The sequence below is a fragment of the Octodon degus genome, unplaced genomic scaffold (assembly GCF_000260255.1).
Source record: "Octodon degus isolate 3935 unplaced genomic scaffold, OctDeg1.0 scaffold00091, whole genome shotgun sequence".
Lineage (NCBI taxonomy): Eukaryota > Metazoa > Chordata > Mammalia > Rodentia > Octodontidae > Octodon > Octodon degus.
The window spans coordinates 6,040,853-6,058,789 of record NW_004524667.1 but is presented as its reverse complement, the minus strand read 5'-3'; the positions used below and the strand labels follow the sequence as shown (position 1 = coordinate 6,058,789).

The following is a 17,937-nucleotide window of genomic DNA, read 5'->3' as shown; positions in this document are numbered from 1 at the left end:
TTTGGTCTGAGAAGGTCAGTGAAATGCCCTCAGGATTTATCCTGAGATCCTGTACCTCAGATCGTAGAACCTTTGTCAGTGTCAGCCATGTGGATGAGTCATGGCCAATGCTTGGCCAATGTCAGCACTGGGATTATAGGCCACCAATGCTCAGACTAGTTGGCCGGCTCAGTGCCCTGGGGGTGGGGCCGGTGCGGCATGCAGGACCGGGATTGAACCCAGGTCCTTGTGCTTGCCAAAGCAGGCACTTAGTCTGCTGAGCTATTTCGCTGGTCCTATTTATTTATTCTTAAAGGGAAAAAATGATATTTCAAAGCAAGGTGATAAGAAATTAACAATAGTTATTATACTGCATATTGTTATCTTCAAAGTAGTTGCTGAATTTACTGGATAAAGACATGCCAAACCAATCAAACAGTATAAGCATTAACTATTCCTTTCAATAAACTAATAGAAATTAGCAGTAAAATTATCTTAGCAATCTTGTGTGTATATACATGTCTTTTTCCCCCTTTCTTTTCTCTTTTCCCCACTTCAGTTGTTCTTTCCTTTTGAGCAATTTCTTTCTCTTTCACAATATCTGTTGTACCTTTTTTTTTTTTTTTTTAATGGATTTTAGTACAGGGCCTACAGAGTCTCACTACATAAATTGGACTCAGTGGTCCTCCTGTTTTCTGCCTCCCAAGTGCTGGGATTATAGGCACATGCCACCATGCCCAGTCTCATTCTCCTTCTCAGGGTGCCCTGGGGGCGGGGCTGGCATGGCAGGCCGAGAATCAGTCCCTGCGTCTGTCTGCTTTAAGCTGCTGAGCTATCTGGCTGGCCCTTGTTGTACCTTTTGGATCTTATTTACTCTTTCAGTTTCTTACACTAGGGAGACAATACGATGTTTACACATATGAGTCTGGTTTATTTCACTTCTGAGTATGGTCTCTAGTTCTGTGCATTTGCCTATAAAAGCCTCAAGTTTATCTTTCTTTATAGCTGAGTAATACTCCATTGTATGAAAATGCCACATCTTTTTTATCCAGTCCTCAGTTGAGGGACATTTGGGTTGTTTCCAAGATGTAGCTATTACAAATTGTGCTGCTATAAACATATATGCACATATATTGCTGTGGTATGATGTTTTCATTTCTTCTGGAAAAATACCCAGAAGGAGAATACCTGGGTTGAATGGGACCTCTAATCCTAGTTTTGTGAGGAATCTCCACACTGATTTCCATAGAGGTTGTACCAGTCTGCACTCCCACCACCAGTGAAGAAGGGCCCTTTTTTTTTCCCACAACCCTGTTAGCTTTTGTTATTGATTGACTTACTGATGGTAGCCATTCTTTCTCGGGTGAGATGGAATCTCAGTGTTGTTTTAATTTGCACTTCTTGAATGACCAATAATGTGGAAAATTTTTTCGTATATTTATTTGCCATTTGTATTTCTTCATCTGAGAAGTATATATTTTTTTCAGATACCCATTTTTGGGTGGTAGCTTTTTTTATTTTGAGACAAGGTCTCGATAAATTGCTCAAGTTGACCTGGAACTTGTGATCCTCCTGGCACAGCTTCCCCAGTAGCTTAAGATTTCATGGGTGATTCACTGCCTGGCCTAATGATACATTTAGCATGATTTTTCCTGACCTCTTGTTTCACTTAGCTAAGAACTTGCCTGTTACCCAAAACTTCAGTGTATGTACATGAATCACCACGTGTCTTGGTTACTTTTCTCCCATTGCTTGGACAAAATATCTGACACTGAAAAGGAAGGAAGGAAAGGTTTATTTAGCTCATAGTTTGTGGCCGTTTCAGTCCGTAATCAGCTGGCTCCAAGGCAGAGTCACACATGGCAGAGGGCAGCTGTTCATGGTGGCAGAAAACAGTAAAACGGCCAAGAGCAAAAAGGAGCAGCTACAGTAGTGGCCACTCTCTCTTCCTTATATTCCATTCAGGCTATCTGCTCCAGGGTTGGTGTAGCACTCACACCCATAATCCCAGCAGCAGTCACACCCATAATCCTAGCACTGGGTCATAAATTAATCACAAACTCTAGAAGCTGGATGCCCCAATGACTGCATGAGGCTTTGAGGAGACAGCTAGACACAAACCAGAACACCAGAGGATCTTGTCAGAATGCAGGTTCTGTTTAAATCAGAAGTGGGCCTTGAGTCCAAATCTCTAATGTGCTCCTGAGGAAGACCACAGGCGCTTGTGCAAGAACCCTATTTTTGAGCAGCAAGAATCAAGAGATGGGAGTGCATTAGCTCTTGTCTAGGCAAGATGTCTAGTTCTGCACTTGGGGTTTGAGCACTCTTGGTAAGAAAAAACAGCCACTGGTTGTGGTTCTGTCAGTCTCGTCTCCTTAGCCTGCAGTCGTGTGATGGCACACCCCCTGCTGAGTGTACAGGCAGGATGTGCAGGATCCGAGGGTAGGCTGCGTTTCTGGGTTGCTCTTTAAGCAGTGACCTCACGTGTGGCTCTGCTTTTCTTCCTTGAAAATCCACAGAAGTGAGCAGTGACTTGAGGGTCTGATGGCAGCTAAATGTGGGATCTAAGTTAGGAAGGCTTTTGGAGAACGAGTGTCAGAAGCTTTTCCATCACAGGAGAGCAAGCAGCCAGACGAGAGCGTGCCTTGCCTGCCCGGCTGGCTGACATTCTCATTCGCAGCAGGGGTCAGGCCAGGATGTGAGCTGGAGGTCATCTATTTAGCCCCATTTGTAACAATGATAATTTGGCAGGCAAGGAACCCTAATTACAAAGATTAAAGCATTTGTGCTATAAGAAAAGTATAGTATTTCCTCAAGAAATTAAAAATAGACTTGTTATCCACAGTAATCCAGAATTTCTACTGCTGGCATGTGTCAGAAAAAATTGAAAGCAGGGCTTTGAAATGTAAGAACATTTCAGCAGCATTATTCCCAGTGGCTAGGAGGTGGAAGAAAGCCAGGGGTCCTTGAGCAGGTAGGGGATAATCTGATTGGTGTCTGGGAGGAGGAGGTATAGGGGAGCTGCTCAGGGTATCCGGGAACAAGGGGAGACATATATCCTGCTGTCTCTGAGACCTATGGCTCACACAAGACATAGATGTAGACTTTATACTGTGGCAGAGCAGCCAACAGGACTGCCTGTGGGACCTCTGCCTGTGTGCGGGGCAGCAATCACCATTCTGGAAAGGTCCTAAGAAACTGATGGACTGCAGTAGTGTGGCGCACTCAAGCCACGCAGGATGGATTTGGGTTCTAAGGCCGCTCATCTCGTTGTCCTCTGAGCACAGGGTGGCGCAGCCTGGCAGCAAGGTTCCCTGGCGCACGGGTGAGTGTGCAGGAAGCCGCTACCTCATGATGGGCTGCAGCTTTTTGTTTTCCTTTAGTGCGTGTTAAGGGGCTCACTGGAACCTCTAGTGACAGCAAGGTTAGGGACTGCAGGTGCAGAGGTAACGAGTGGAGCAGCACCCCTCCTGCTGCGCTGCTCCCAGGGGTGTGAGGGAGGAGAGAGGTGCAGGACCCAAGCAGATAGGCCTGCGGTGCAGCCGCAAGTGGGAAGTCAACGTTCCTCCACCCTGCTCCCAGCAGTGAGAAAGGAGAAAGAGGAGCCAGTGCCCAGAGAGAGGAGACTGCTTGTGAGGTGGGTGGGGCCAACCAGGCTGCCCTGGGAGCAGCCCTCAGCTGTCTCCTTGTAAAGGAGCTTCAGCACCTGCCGAAGTGACTCAGAGGCAAGCAGGAGATGTGTGTTGGGGGGCCACTGAGGGACATGCAGGAAGTGCTGACTATTCCCGGCCAGAGGCCCAGGTGAGCCCTGTGCTCCACAGACTTGGTGGGGCTACCCAGCACAGAGCTGCGCTCTGACTAGGTCACTGCCACAGAACTGTGGAAATCAGATGAATTTCTAAAATTATTACTTTTTTGGGTTTTTTTTCTGTTTTTTATTATTTAGGTTTTTACTTCTATTGTTTGTTTTGTTCATCTTTTTTTTTTTCTGTTTCCTCAATTGTCTTTCTTGATGTGTGACATTTTCATGTGAGTGAACACAGTCTTTAGTCTTTCTTTTTGTTGTGATATTCTTTTGCTTTCTCCTTCATTCAGTCTTTTCTTTTCTTTTTTTTTTTTTCTGGTACTAGGGATTGAACTCAGAACCGTGTGCTTGTCAGGCGGGTGCTTATTCGACTGAGCTATCTCCCTGGCTCCACCTCATTCTTTCTTCTGTTTCTTCAGTTCTCCAGTTTCTCAACGCTTGGGTGATCATTCTTTGTGCTTCAGCCTCAGTTCTATATTTCCCTTTATCTTTGTATTTTTTTCCCCCTGCCCCTCTGAATAACTTCCCTCCTCAGAATGTAAAATCAGTCTACAAGGGGAAACCCACTGCATACAAGTTCATGATTTATGTTGGATTTTGTTATGTAACTGTAGATCTTATGTCTATGGTTATAATAGTTACCTCAGTTTGTTAGTTTCTAGGCTGAGCTTGATGCAGTTGTTATTGCTAAGTATACTGCTTTAGCCAGGGTATCATACCTATTATAATTGATTGTTATACCTATGATAGCACTGTAATTGTCTGGGGTCATAACCTTTACCATAGTCCAGTATCAAAGGATTGGGTTCTGGGCCAAAAAGATAGCAACTTTTCATCCCTAATAAATTGGGGAAGTAGGATATTGGCATAAATGAGAGCCAGATGAATCTAGAGGACGTCTCTGGGGAGTAGACATTTCCTAGGAAAGACTAGACACTAGTGAGAAGGCAACCTGCCATGAGCAATTTACAAACATTGACATGGAAAAATTAAAATTTAAAAACCAAAAGAAAGAAGACATAGAAGCAAATGCAACTCTAGAGCTGGACCAGGCTGCTTGGGACAAGTTGAGGGGGCAGCATCATAGAGAACCCACTCACCTGAATTTTCTGAAATGATAGCAGAAGTAAAAAACCAGATGAATGAGGCTACAGAGAAAGTAATATCTGAAATAATCTCTTAGGTTAGGTTAAAAAGAAATGTTCAGAATGGAGGGATTGATAAGTGAATCTAGAGCAGACAGATAAAATAATAGAGGTATTTAGGAAAATAATGGGAACTAGGGTCTGCTTAGGCAGGTGCAGTGACTGGAGTTCAACCCCCAGCATCCTGCCAGCCCCGCCCCCAGGGTGGCTGAGACAGTGACTGAAACTGGGCGTGGTGGTGAGCACCTGTAATCCCAGTGATTTGGAGGCTGAAAACAGGAGGATCACTATGAGTCCAATCTGTGTAGTGAAACCCTGTAGATATTTGTACTAAAATACAAACAAAACAATAGAAAATGATGGGAACCATAAATGCCCAATATAGGAAAGAAATGAAATCCATGAAACAGGTTCAAACAGAAACCCAGATTAAAAATTCCATTGAAAATATACACAGTGAATGAACCATGGAGAGGACAGAATGTCACATACAATAAACAGGATTGCAAAGAAATTGAAATTATCCTATGTATATTATCAGACTATGCTGCAGTGAAATTGGAAATCAATGGCAGAAGAAACCACAAAAAAACTACATAAACACATGGAAATTAAGTGACACCTTCCTGAACAACCAGTGGGTCATAGATGAAATAAAAAAAAAAAAAATTAGACAAGTTTTTACAATCAAACCATAATGCCAGTGCAATATACCAAAATTTATAGGTTGCAATGAAAGCAGTTATACAAGGGAAATTTATAGCAGTGAATTCTCAAATTAAACAAAAAACAAAAAAACCACAGTGAGCTTAAATAAACAAAGCCTAGGACCTTAGGGATTCATTGCTGAATTTACAGAAAAATTTAGAGAAGAACTAATGCCATTAGTTTTCAAACTCTTTAATGAAATTGAAAGGGAAGCAATACTCTCAAATTCATTTCTATAAGGAAGCCTGTTACCAAAACTGGAGAAAGATGCAACCAGAAAAGAGAATTAAAGGCCAATCTACTTAAAGAACATGGATGCAGAAATCCTCAATAAGATACTGGCAAACAGAATGTAGCCCCTCATTGTGTACCATGACCAGATAGGATTCATCTCAGGAAGGCAGGGATGGTTCAACATATATAAATCAATTAATGTAATATACCATATCAACAGAACCAAGGACAAAAACCACATGATCATCTCAGTAGATGGAGAAGAAACACTTGACTTGGTCGAACACCCATTAATGATAAAAACACTACAAAAAATTGAAACTGATGGTCTTTATCTCAATCTGATAAAAGTCACCTATGACAAAACAACAGCCAGCATCATACTAAATGGACAAGTACTGAAAGTTTTTGATCTAAAGTAAGGAGCAACACAAGGATGTCCATTATCATTACTCCTACTCAGTATAGTTCTGGAAACAGTAGTCAGTGCAATTAGATAAGAGAAAGAAATAAAAAGAATAAAGATAGGAAAGGAAGAAATTAAGTTTTTTTGTAGATGAAATGATACCCTACATAGAAAACTCCAAAAACTACACCAAATGACTTCTAGATTTAATAGCCAGATTCAGTAGTGAGCTAGATACAAAGTTAGCACTGACAAATCAACAGTATTCCTGTACACAAAACAACAAACTTACTGAGAGAAATTAGGAAAACCATGCCTTTCACAATAAAAACAATTTAGGAGTCAATCTCACAAAAGAAATAAAAGACTTTTACATTAAAAGCTACAGTACTCTGAAAAAGAGATGGAAGAACATGTCAGAAAATGGAGCCAGGCATGGTAGAGTATGCCTGTAGTCCCAGCACTTAGGAGGCTGAGGCAAGAGGATCATCACAAGTTTGAGGCTAGTGTGGGCTATGTTATGAGTTCAGGATACATAGTGAGGACTTATTTCAAAAACAAACAGTTATCCATTGCCTTTAGGTAGGAAGAAAATGGCCATATTCTCAAACTTATACAGGTTTAATGCAATTTCAATGAAAATACCAGTAGCATATCTCACAGAATTGGAGAAAACAATTCTAAAATTCATTTGGAACTAGAAATGAGCTAGAATAGCAAAAACAATTTTGGGCAACAAAGGCAAGACAGGAAGAATCATAATCCCTGACTTAAAATTATACTACAAAGCTGCTGTGACAAAAACAGCATGGTACTAGCAAAAACAAAACAAAAACCCAACCAGACTTGATCCAATGGAACAGATTAGGAGATGTAGAAACAACTCCAAACACAGTCCCATCACCTTATCTTTGACATAGGGGCCAAACACCTCCCCTATAAGAAAGATAGCCTCTTTGATAATTGGTGCTGGAAAAACTGGCTTTCCATGTGCTAAAAACTAAAACTAGATCCATGTTTCTTATGCACTCAGGATGGATCAAAGATCTAAGTATTTTTGTTCTTTTTCTTTCCTGTGGTACCAGGGATTGAACTGAGAACCTTGCATTTGCCAGGCAGGCACTTAGGCTGCTGAGCTATATCTCCAGCCCTGGTCTAAGTGTCAAAACAGAAACACAATCTGCTAAGAGAGAATAGATGGGATCCTAGTAGACATAAATGTAACTAAAGACTTTATGAACAAGTCCCCAATTGCACAGGAAATGTAAGAACAAGTGTATAAACAGTTAGAATCTCATCTTATTAAAAACCTTTACACAGCAAGAGAAACCACTAACGGTGAAGAGACAACCCAATGTGTGAAAAAAGTTTTTGTGAGCTGTTCCTCAAAGGACTAATATCTAGAATATAAAGAACTCAAAAAATCCCACTTCCCTAAATTTAAAGACCTAGTCCTTAAATAGGCATCTGATATGAATAGAACTTCTCCGATGAAGAAGTAGAAATGGCAAATTAGTATGTGAAAAGATGTTTGACATCAATGGTCATTTGAAAGATGCATATTACAACACTGAGATTGCATCTCTCTCCAGGGAGGAATGGCAGTTATCAACAAATCAACCAATTGCAAATACTGGAGGGGCTGTGAGGAAAAAGGAACTGTGGTGGATTGACAACTGGTGGTCAAATTGTAACACCCAGTTGAACTGAAGCAGCTGGTGCTGGGTGTGGAGAGTCCACCTGAGGATTGTTGTCAGTAATATAAAATGAAAACTGAAAGAAAGAAGGGGGCATTGTTGGTTCTCCTGGAGATTTGTCATGCTGGGTTTCCTGATAAGGAACTTGCTTGTTCTCACCATCAGAGGAGCTTGAGACCTTACTGTCACTGAGGACGGCTGTGGAACTTTTCAGGGGAACTCTGGTCCTTACTTTGAGCATTGCTACTTGCTTTCAGTGCAGATTCCTCAGCCTACTGGTACCGGTCAACCCATTGGCATAAATTTTCTAGCTTCCACCACTGACCATTGGCCTTCCCAGTGCAGATTTGTGAAATAGACTTGCATGAGATGTTGTTATAGGCTCTATGCATCTGGTTGGACTTGCAGGGGGACATTATCATAGACTCGAGGTTTTCAGTTGAACTCATACAGGTTATTGCAATGGGATCCAGGTCCTCAGCTGGATTCTTTGGGTATTTAGTGTGTGAATAGATTTCTTGTCCTCTTTTGTACTTGACTCTTTGGATAACCTCTATGAAATAATCCTAAAAATTGTGGATCCTGAATTAAATTGTTTTCCTTGCAAACCCTGACTACAACAAGATTGGTACCAGGAGTGGGGTCATCGCTGTGATGTTTTCTGGCTATTTGACTTAGGATCCTTGAGAAATAATTTGGAAACGTTTTGAGAGACTGGCCTAGAGGCAGCACCTATAAGCTGAAAACTATATTGAAGACTGTGGTTGGAGCCTGGAAAAATGAGAGTACTGATTGCAATGCTGCTGATTAAGATGAAGCTCAGGAAGCTTCTATTGAGAAGAACTCTATTGACTACTGGATCCCAGGCAGTGTATTGTGCTTAGGGAAAAAGTTGGTCTGCATTTTGCTTTTATTTAGAGATACTACCTGAGTGGCAGAAAGATTTCAGTGCTGTCTACTCTTTGCATGGTGACTACTGAGAGCTTTTGCCAGATCTGTGTTTGGAATTAAGAGTGAAGAGTCAGCAAGGTGATATAAAGCATTTGGCTGTGGGAAGCTTTGGATTGCAAGGATGCGACAGAGGAGAACCAGGTTGCTGAGAAGAACAGGACAGTTGCAAAATTGAACTGATGACTTTGGCCTGAATATTAAGCGTGTGTGTGTGTGTGTGTGTGTGTGTGTGTGTGTTTGTATTTTAGGGAAGGGTCTTCAGGGTGTTCAGGGTCTTACTAGTAGATTGGACTCAGTGATCCACCTGTTTACAGCCCCCCAAGAGGTGGGATCATAGGCACGTGCCATCATGCTCAGTCTCAATTGCTGTCTCAGTGTGCCCTGGGGGCGGGGCCAGCACAGCAGGCCTGGGGATCCAACTCCGAGCCCCTGTGCCTGCTTGCAGGTGCTTTAATCTGCTGAGTTATTTGGCTGGCCCCAAGAGTGTGTTTGAGTTGCAAGAAATCCTTCTTTTTAGTCATGCCATACCTGTTGCTAAAAATTAGTGAGAAGCAAGGACTGTGATTGTAATTGTTTTTTAAATATGATTTTAATGTGGATGCACCTTGAGACCATACCACTAAGTGAAATAAATCAAAGACACAGGTTAAAATATCACATTGGTTCTTTGGTATGTGAAACCAAAAATGTAAATAAGGACAAAAATGTATCCTAAATAATAGATATTGTGAAATTGGAAGAAAATACTCAGATGGAAAGGGGAAAAAAGGAATGGGGAAAGAAGAAGGGAAGGAAAATAAGAAAATGAGAAAAAAGGTGAAAAAAACTTTCATAAATAAGAGTGAAAGAGGGGTTGAAGGAAGGGGCAGTAAATGGGGAAAAAAGACAATCATGATATCATGTACAGGTACAAATTCCATATGGTGAACGTGATCATTACATATGTTTAAAATGTATAATAAACTGAATTAATTAAAAGGAAAAAAGTGGTGTATATATACAATGGGACATTGTTCAGCCACCAAATGGAAGAGAATTGGTACATGTATTGTGAACTTAGGTAGCTTTGGGAACGTTATATTAAGTGAAATAGGCCAGTCACACACACACACACACACACACACACACACACACCCTAAATCCTGTATGATTCCACTTGTAAGAGATATAATATGTTGAAATTCCTAGAAACACAATGTAAAATTCTGGTTTCCAAGGAGTGAAGCTGTTGTTTAATACATGTAGTTTTAAAAAGATGAAAGTGTTTTGGAGATTGTTACAAAGTGGTATGAAAATACTTAAAAAACTACTAAACTGGGCAGTGTAAAGATTTTTTTTTTTTTGGCAGAACCGGGAATTGAACTCAGGCCCTTGCGCTTAGCAGGGAAGCGCTTATTCTTCTGAGCGATCTCCCCGGCCCCTAAAGATAGTTTTTAAAAAGATTAAAGGCTTTGTCCAGGTCAGATAGCTGAATGGCTCTGAGCCTGAGCTGATGTACAAACTCATTGGTAGTTTAAGAGTTGTTACTGTGTGGATGGAAATTCTGAAAGTCAGTCTTTGGAGGATGGAGTCACTCCTCAGCCTACATAACCTGGCATGTGTGCTTCAGTTGTGAGGATTATTTGTTTTCAAGAGTGAGGAATTTTCATACCTCTTGAGTATAATTTTTAAAATGAGGAGTAAGGATTTGGAAAAAAGACAGAGGAAAGTGCATTTTAGAGCAGGTATCTTAAGATTGAAGTCCTCAAGGAGAGACTGAAGGTGCAGAATTTGGGCTGTTCTATTAGGCCTTCAGGGAGAGAGGTTGGAGCACAGTGTTTGCAGGGAGAGACTGGGTGTGCCGGTGTGTGCTGCTGCGCTGCTTGCTGTGGCACCAGCTCCTGCTCAGAGCCTTTGCTTTTGGTTTCTGCATAGTAGAGAGAGAAGTGGGGATTCTGCAGTAAAAGACGGGGATTCCACAGTTGCCTGGTCTTCCTGCTTAAAAACTATTTGTAGTTTCACACCAGTCAGGAATTATAGGTGGAAACCAGTGTAGGTTTCAAGTCATTCCAAACCAGTGGTTCTCAGTCACGGGTGATCCCCTCACAAGATGCTTGGTATATTGGAGTCAGTTTTGATTATTACAGCTTAGAGGGAGCTCATGGCATTGCGTGGTGTATGGGCCAGAAATGCTGCTGAATATTCCATGGTGCCCCGGAGAGCTCCCACTTTAAGGAATTATGCTACAAAGTGTGGTTAGCAATGATGCTCAAGACATCTTTCACTTTATTTTTATTTTATTTTTTTTCTTTTTTATAATTTTTATTCTTTTTTTTTTTTTGGTTCAAACTTGTTTCCCATTTATTAAAGTCCAGGTTACCATCACATGGGTTGGTACTTAATAAAGGAAAACTTGTTCAAATAAGGTAATATGTTATCATCAGCATTTCCAGGCGATTGTTTACAATCAAGTAGCACTGTCAAGAAATCCTTGAGGAGGAGGCCCATCTGTGGGTTACACTTTGTCAAGGCCCAGCTCCTCTGGAGTGGAGATTCCCAGTTCATTCAGAGTTGGTCTCAGTTCCTGGATGACATAGGGGTAGATTTCCTTATGAGGTCCTGCTTTGTCCTTAACCACTTCTAGGATCCGAACAGCACTAGCAAAATCATTTAACCGTCTGCATGCCCGCAAAGCAGCATCAATGATTTTGGGCTCTGGAACCAGATCATAGCCAACAAGCGTATTCATCCCTTTACGCAATTCCCAGGCATCTATGTCTGGCTTGTTGAAGTACGTCACCCAGCGAGCATCAAATTCCTCATCTGTCACATGTGACCCATGGGAATAGCAGCGAGCAGACTGGACAGCGGTGATGGGGTGATGGGGCTGGGAGCCGCAGCGGGGTGTAGGAAGCCGCGGGGCATAGCACGGGCTGCGGCTGCTACCGCACAGCGGCGGAGACCGGCGCCCAGCATGACGGCGATGGCGGCGCTCAGGCTGAGGTTGCAGAGAAGCCGGTACGAGCTCGCGGGCCGCTCCGAGAGCGCCAATTTTTATTCATTTTAATGAGGAAAAAAGATAAAAGAGTGATGAAACAGTTTCAAACTTCTTTCACTTTAAACTTTCAAGTTACTTTACTTGTCCAGTTTTTTCTCTTTTAAAACTCCAGGCCATAATCATGGAATCAGGAAAAATACTAAACATGTGAATGGAGACACCTGAGGGTAAAGAAAAGTGTATGAGTAGAAGGATCTTCCAAGGCAAAGGTAGAAAATAGAAACTTAAAGAAAAGAAAATAGAAACTACCTGTGCATTGGTCATTGCTGCATTGTTGCTCAGTGATTACTACAGGATCTGTGCTCTCCTGGAGTGTTAGATTAGAGGCCACAGCATAGTGTGCTATTGTGGGTTATTTTTAGTGGGTATAAAAATATTAAGGCTTTCATGGTTTCTATGGTGACTTTACTTCCCGTAACCTAAAAAAGTTCAACATATTCATGACTGGGCCTCACATGCATGATTGCCACATACTGTTGGATGGGACCGCCATGCAGGTACCACTGGTGATTCAAGCTTGGGCCATATTCTTGGAGTTGGTAGAACTGTAATTGTGTTTTTGTGTGCGCTGAGAAAAACGGGGTGCCACTTTCCCCTGGATAGCTGAACTCTTTTTTTAGTGATGCTGACTTCATGAAAAGTAAACACTGAGTAAGGAATTTTGGAAAACTATAAAGCAATTAATTAGCATTCTAAGGTAGAGTTCGCCAACCAAATAATTGGACCTCCAGAGGAGATGTAGGATGGATTTAATGAGGGGTTATAAGATCTAATTTTTCTGAAAAATAAATGAGAGCTTAATTTTAAAAAATAGCTTTGATGTGGTTTCCAATGGGGAGTCTTAACAAGGGCTGTTCCTACAGCAAATACTTTTTAGTATTTAAAACACTCCAGGCATTATGCTAAATACTTTGTTGTTTTATTTTATCTATAGAACAACTCTGCTGCAGCTGCTTCACACCCTCACTTTATGGATGAAGAAACTGAGCTTAAGTTATATGCTCAAGGTCATCTAAAAATGGCAAAATCAGGAATCAGGTCTTCGTAGAAAGTCAAAGAGGCTATCGCCGTCCACCTTACAGAGAGGGGAGTGGAGGGGAAACTCGATCAGTATGTGATGTGACCAGATTCCTTGATTTCAGTATCTATGAAGGAGAGGATAACTAGTTTTGTTAAATTTCTATTACCTCTAACATTCTCTAGTGCTTTGGTCCTGCGCATTTTTGGGAGCCCAACTTGATAATAGTCTTTTTTTCTGGGAGTTGGGACTTCGGTCTAAAAAGGACATGTAGCCTATTTTGCTTTTACTTAAGTTATCAGAAACCTGTCCCTTGGGTGCTTTCTCCTTGATGACTTGAGCCCTATTGCCAAGTGACAGCTGTCCCTGGGGAATCAGGCATTCCATTTGCTCATTTTTCCAGCAGCTGTGTGTCACCTGATGGTAAATTCAGAGCTTATTTCCTCTCCTGGGAGTTGTGATTGCTTGTGAAACTGGCACCCTGCAAAAATGCTAATCCCTGTTACTGAATATAACTGGGAAAGGCAGGTGTGGGTTACTGTCATTTAAAAGTAAGGACCATATTCATGCCATTAATATTCTCATCAGGATGGAATTACATAATTTTCAAGTGTCTGAAATGAAATTATACAGTTCCTGACTTTCTACTTTCTAGCATGTCAGAATTCTTAGCTATAACACAATAATAATACTAATAATCCCACTGCTACTATTTTTTTTAAAAATTTATTTGTGTGTGTGTGTGTGTGTGTGTGTGTGTGTGTGTGTGGCCAGCTCAGCCCACAAGGGGGCGGGGCTGGCTGGCATGTGGTGCTGGGGGATTGAACTGTGGTCCCTGTGCTTTGCTGAGCTTGTTTCTAAGTAGGTGCTCTAGACCACTGAGCCATCTCACCAGCGCCCCCACTGCTACTATTAGTAATAGGTTTTGATATTATCTGGTGTTTTGGTCTTGTCTTGTTTTATCTTCTTTTCTTGTGGGCTTTGAGTTCTTATGAATGTCATAGAGGTTTTAAGATGCCTTTTTTGATTTGTAAGGGTAAGGTGAAATCTAAATAAATAAGTCTATATGGAGTAAATCCTAAATCTTGAACATCCTCGCTGTTAATCCACTTCTGATCAGTGTCCAGTGCTGGACCAACAATCTCCATTTATAGAGTGTCTTTATATTATTGGATGAAAGATATTTACCTAGAAATACGCTTATTTCTCCAGTGTTTAATTTTGGGTGGAAGGTGACCATGTCCCAATTTGAACTGCACTTTAATGGCTTCCCTTTTCAGTGGTGGACACTAGCAACTTTTAACAGGATGCAAAAATCTTCCTGCAACAAGTCTGAATAATTACCTGAGAGGACTTACACTAGAAAAACAACAAACTTAAAAATCTTAGACTAATCCTGAAATTTGGTCTTGCTCTTTAAGATGTCTTCAGTTACTTCACTATGAAATGCTCAAAAACAGTTTGTTTAAATTTCTTTCGTTACTGTTGGTGAAGGACCGTGGTGGCCTAATGCAGGACAGAGGGGATAGATGGCACTTGGCCGAAGCACTGGATTCTGTATTTCAGGTGCTCAGTGTTCCCTCCTCTCTGCATGCTGTCTTTCCTGATGGATTCTATAACCATAGCGACAAAGAGAAGTCGACAGGACCTGCTGAGGCATCCATTAATCACCGATGCGAGGCTCACACCACAAGATCATTTATTTAAGACTTGGACTTTACAGGTTATCCAGTCTTGTAGAAATGACAAGCTATATCATGGCTAACTCCCCCTCCCCTGCTTTAAAACAGGGTCTCATTATGTCATCCAGGCTGCCCTTGAACTCACTATGTAACCTAGGTTAGCCTCAAACTTGTGGCCTCCTGAGAGCTGGGGTTACAAATGTGCGCCACCATGCATGGTGAGATGGCTAATTTATAACTCAACACAGACCCGGCTGTAATTATTGGCATGACTTGCGGAACTCGGGATTGAACTCAGGCCCTTGTGCTTGCCAGGCAAGTGCTTATTCTACCGAGCTATCTCCTCAGCCCCTTATTGGCATAACTTTGACCAAATCTTATAACCTTTTAGGGCTTCAGCTTTCTTTCTTTCTTTCTTTTCTTTCTTTCTTTTTTTTTTTTTTAATAAAACAACACTTTCTTAGATGATTTCTAGTCAAATGTGTGGTTTTGCCAAAAGGTTGACTAGGAATTAGAACAGTGGGAGATGTCTCTGGCTGGACTGTATTTCTGAAACTCAAAGTAGTGGCTCCAGATTCTTGAGAAATAGACTGTCTAGTAGGATGATTTCTTTAGCACTATTTATTCTGGATGGTTTGAGGTGATTGCCAGCAGCGTGACCTCCAGCAAGTCATGTGGGATCTTGGGGTTTCAGTTTTCACATTTGTAAGTGGATGGAATTGAGTTAGAGGGTCTCGGGGGCCTTCTGAAAACTCTACACTCCAGTTTCTTCTGGACCTGCTGTGGTATGGATCTGGATGATAGCAAAGGGTGCGGGGGGCAGCGAGGAGGTGGTAAAGCTGGTGGTTGCCAGAGCTCGGCTGCCTGGATTCAAACCTGAACTCTGTCTTGGTCAGTAAGGTAACCTGGGGCAGATTCCATGACCTTCCTGTGCCTCCATGAACACCAGAATCAGAGCAGGCAGTTTGAGTGAAGAAATGGGATAACCTTAAGATAAGGCTTGCCTTGTCACCTGAGAAGTGTGCTGTCATTATTCTAAAAAACCGAGTCCTGTTCAGCAAGCGGTCAGTGTTAGCTTTCACGGCAGCTGGCAGTACACGTCTTCTCGTGGCTTTTCTGAACCTGGCTGCTTGCTTCACATGCCGTGCGCAATGCGCCTCTGCCGACTGCACCTGCTCGGGTGGCTGTTGATCTGCTGCCCCTGCCCCAGAAGGCCCAGGGCATGGGTGTGTCATTCGGCAGGGTGTTGTTGGCTGGGCACTTCTCTTCTGCAGGCGTTGTCACCTCCACCCCAGTGATGCAGAAATCTGCGTCCTTGTGCCTGGGCTGTCTGGCGATATGCCCCGCACAAAGTGAGGCGTGAACACGAGGAGAAAGACAAAGCTGCCCAGTTATAAATAGCGCCCTAATGAGATGCTCTTGCTAGGGCTTCTGATAATTATGAGGGAGCCATTGGCTATAATCAAGGTTAATTGCTAAGGAGCATGGGGAGGTAGCCCTAAACCCTTAAGCTCATGGGTGTTTTTGTGCTTTTCTATCCTGTACAAGACTTGGAAATCTCTGATGAGGTGTCTCTTGAGCCTGTGTGGTTCCTGGGCTGGGCCTGTTAGGGGTAGACAGTGTACACCCTGATGCTGCCAGTCTCATGGTTAGTTATGAATGGGAAGGTGGGACGGAGGCACAGTCAGTGATCTGGAGGCAGAAACAAGCCATCCTGACTCACTTGCCACTGAGGGTGTGGTCTGTGTGTGTTAGAGAAGGCATGGAAGGCAAAGCCAAAGAAGTAGAAGAAATGGCTTCAGACCCTCTCAGGGGTTGTTTTTAGTGTATTTGGTACAGGGTCTCACGACACAGCTTGGACTTGTAGTGATCCTATTTTCATCCTCCCCAGTCCTGGGATTACAGATGTACGCCACCACACCTGCTTTTGGTGGCTGGCTCAGCGCACCTGGGGATTGTTTTATACTGCCTTCCAGAAATTTGATCCAGTCTTGCTATAGCTGGAGTAGGAATTTTTGGATTTCCTCTAATTCTTATTTTTCCAGGGTCAGATTACAGTTTATAGATTATCATCAAAACTCTTTTCTCTCCTCCATCTCTAATGTTAGTGAGCTTCTTGCCTTTTGGTGCTCCATTCAGGTTTGTCTGATCAACAGAAAGGAAAAACCAATACATTGGTAAACTTGTTTGCTTCAATGTTGAAAGTGGTGCTGCAAAGCTTGGATTCCTACTGCGATCCTTGGGGTGAACAGTCCAATGTTTGGTGAATCCTGCTTTGCAGTGATAGGAGGAACCAGCACGGAAGGATCAAAATTAGTGGCTGTGAGCCTTGGGATTAATGCTGCGTTTTCTCATAATCATCAGGTTGTCAGTGGTAGTGATGACGTGGCTTTGTTCTGTCATTACTGCGGGTACTGGCACAGTGCCCACCTGCTCCCTTCTTATTGGTGGGTTTGGCTGGGCTAATTCTTTTTTTTCGTTTGTTTTTTGTTTTTGTTTTTGCAGAACCAGGGATTGAACTCAGGCCCTTGCGCTTGCCAGAGAAGTGCTTATTCCACTGAGCTATCTCTCTGGCCCCAGGCTGGGTTAATTCTGGTAGTACCTCTCACTCATCCCCAAACTCTGTCCTGGCATGGAATTCAGACCCATGAGTTCCACACCAGTGCTTCCTTGTCCACGGCTGAGGGTCTCTGTCTGGTCACCTTGTGTCTGTAGCCAGCAAGCCCACTGGTCGGGCGTGGCCCCTTGTGATTAAGAGTGTGAATTTCAGCTGAGTCATCACTGTGCTTGTGTTCTGTATTGGGCCACTGTCATCTTGTCCTGTTAACTTGCAAATGATGCTGCTGCTGTCCAGGAGGCAGGGAATGGCTCACCCAACCCCACTTGCAAAGATAAAACCCAGAGCAAAACATGAGACCACATTTGTCCCTGCCCTACCACCCACAAAAATCTCAGATCAGTGGCTGTATCTTAGTGTGCGGAGGGTAACATAATAATTAACTTGGCATCGTAATGATGATGTGGTAATTACACTCCCCGGTCTTGTAAGGAGCCCTGGGGAAGCAGGGTGTTTAAATGTTCTGACCAAGCTGGTTTTAAGTGAGTACGATCTTCCTAGATCCTTTCATATTTATTTTGGCAGATTTGCCTACACCTTGATAGAGTTTTTGTCCTTTTTAAAATTTTATATGCAAAACAAAGTTCACACTTGATTCAGTGGTGGTTGTATACAGGTTAAAAAATATATTCACTTTCCTATTTTTTTTTTTTTTTTT

At 42.5% G+C, this 17,937-nt stretch overlaps 1 protein-coding gene and 1 pseudogene across 2 annotated transcripts in view; one reads left to right on the top strand and one right to left on the bottom strand.

The window, feature by feature from the left end:
* Window positions 1–17,937, top strand: part of Slco5a1 (solute carrier organic anion transporter family member 5A1) — a 235,849-nt gene that overhangs the window by 14,049 nt on the left and 203,863 nt on the right. The window lies entirely within an intron of this gene.
* On the bottom strand, window positions 11,246–11,947 carry LOC101588907 (annotated as a pseudogene).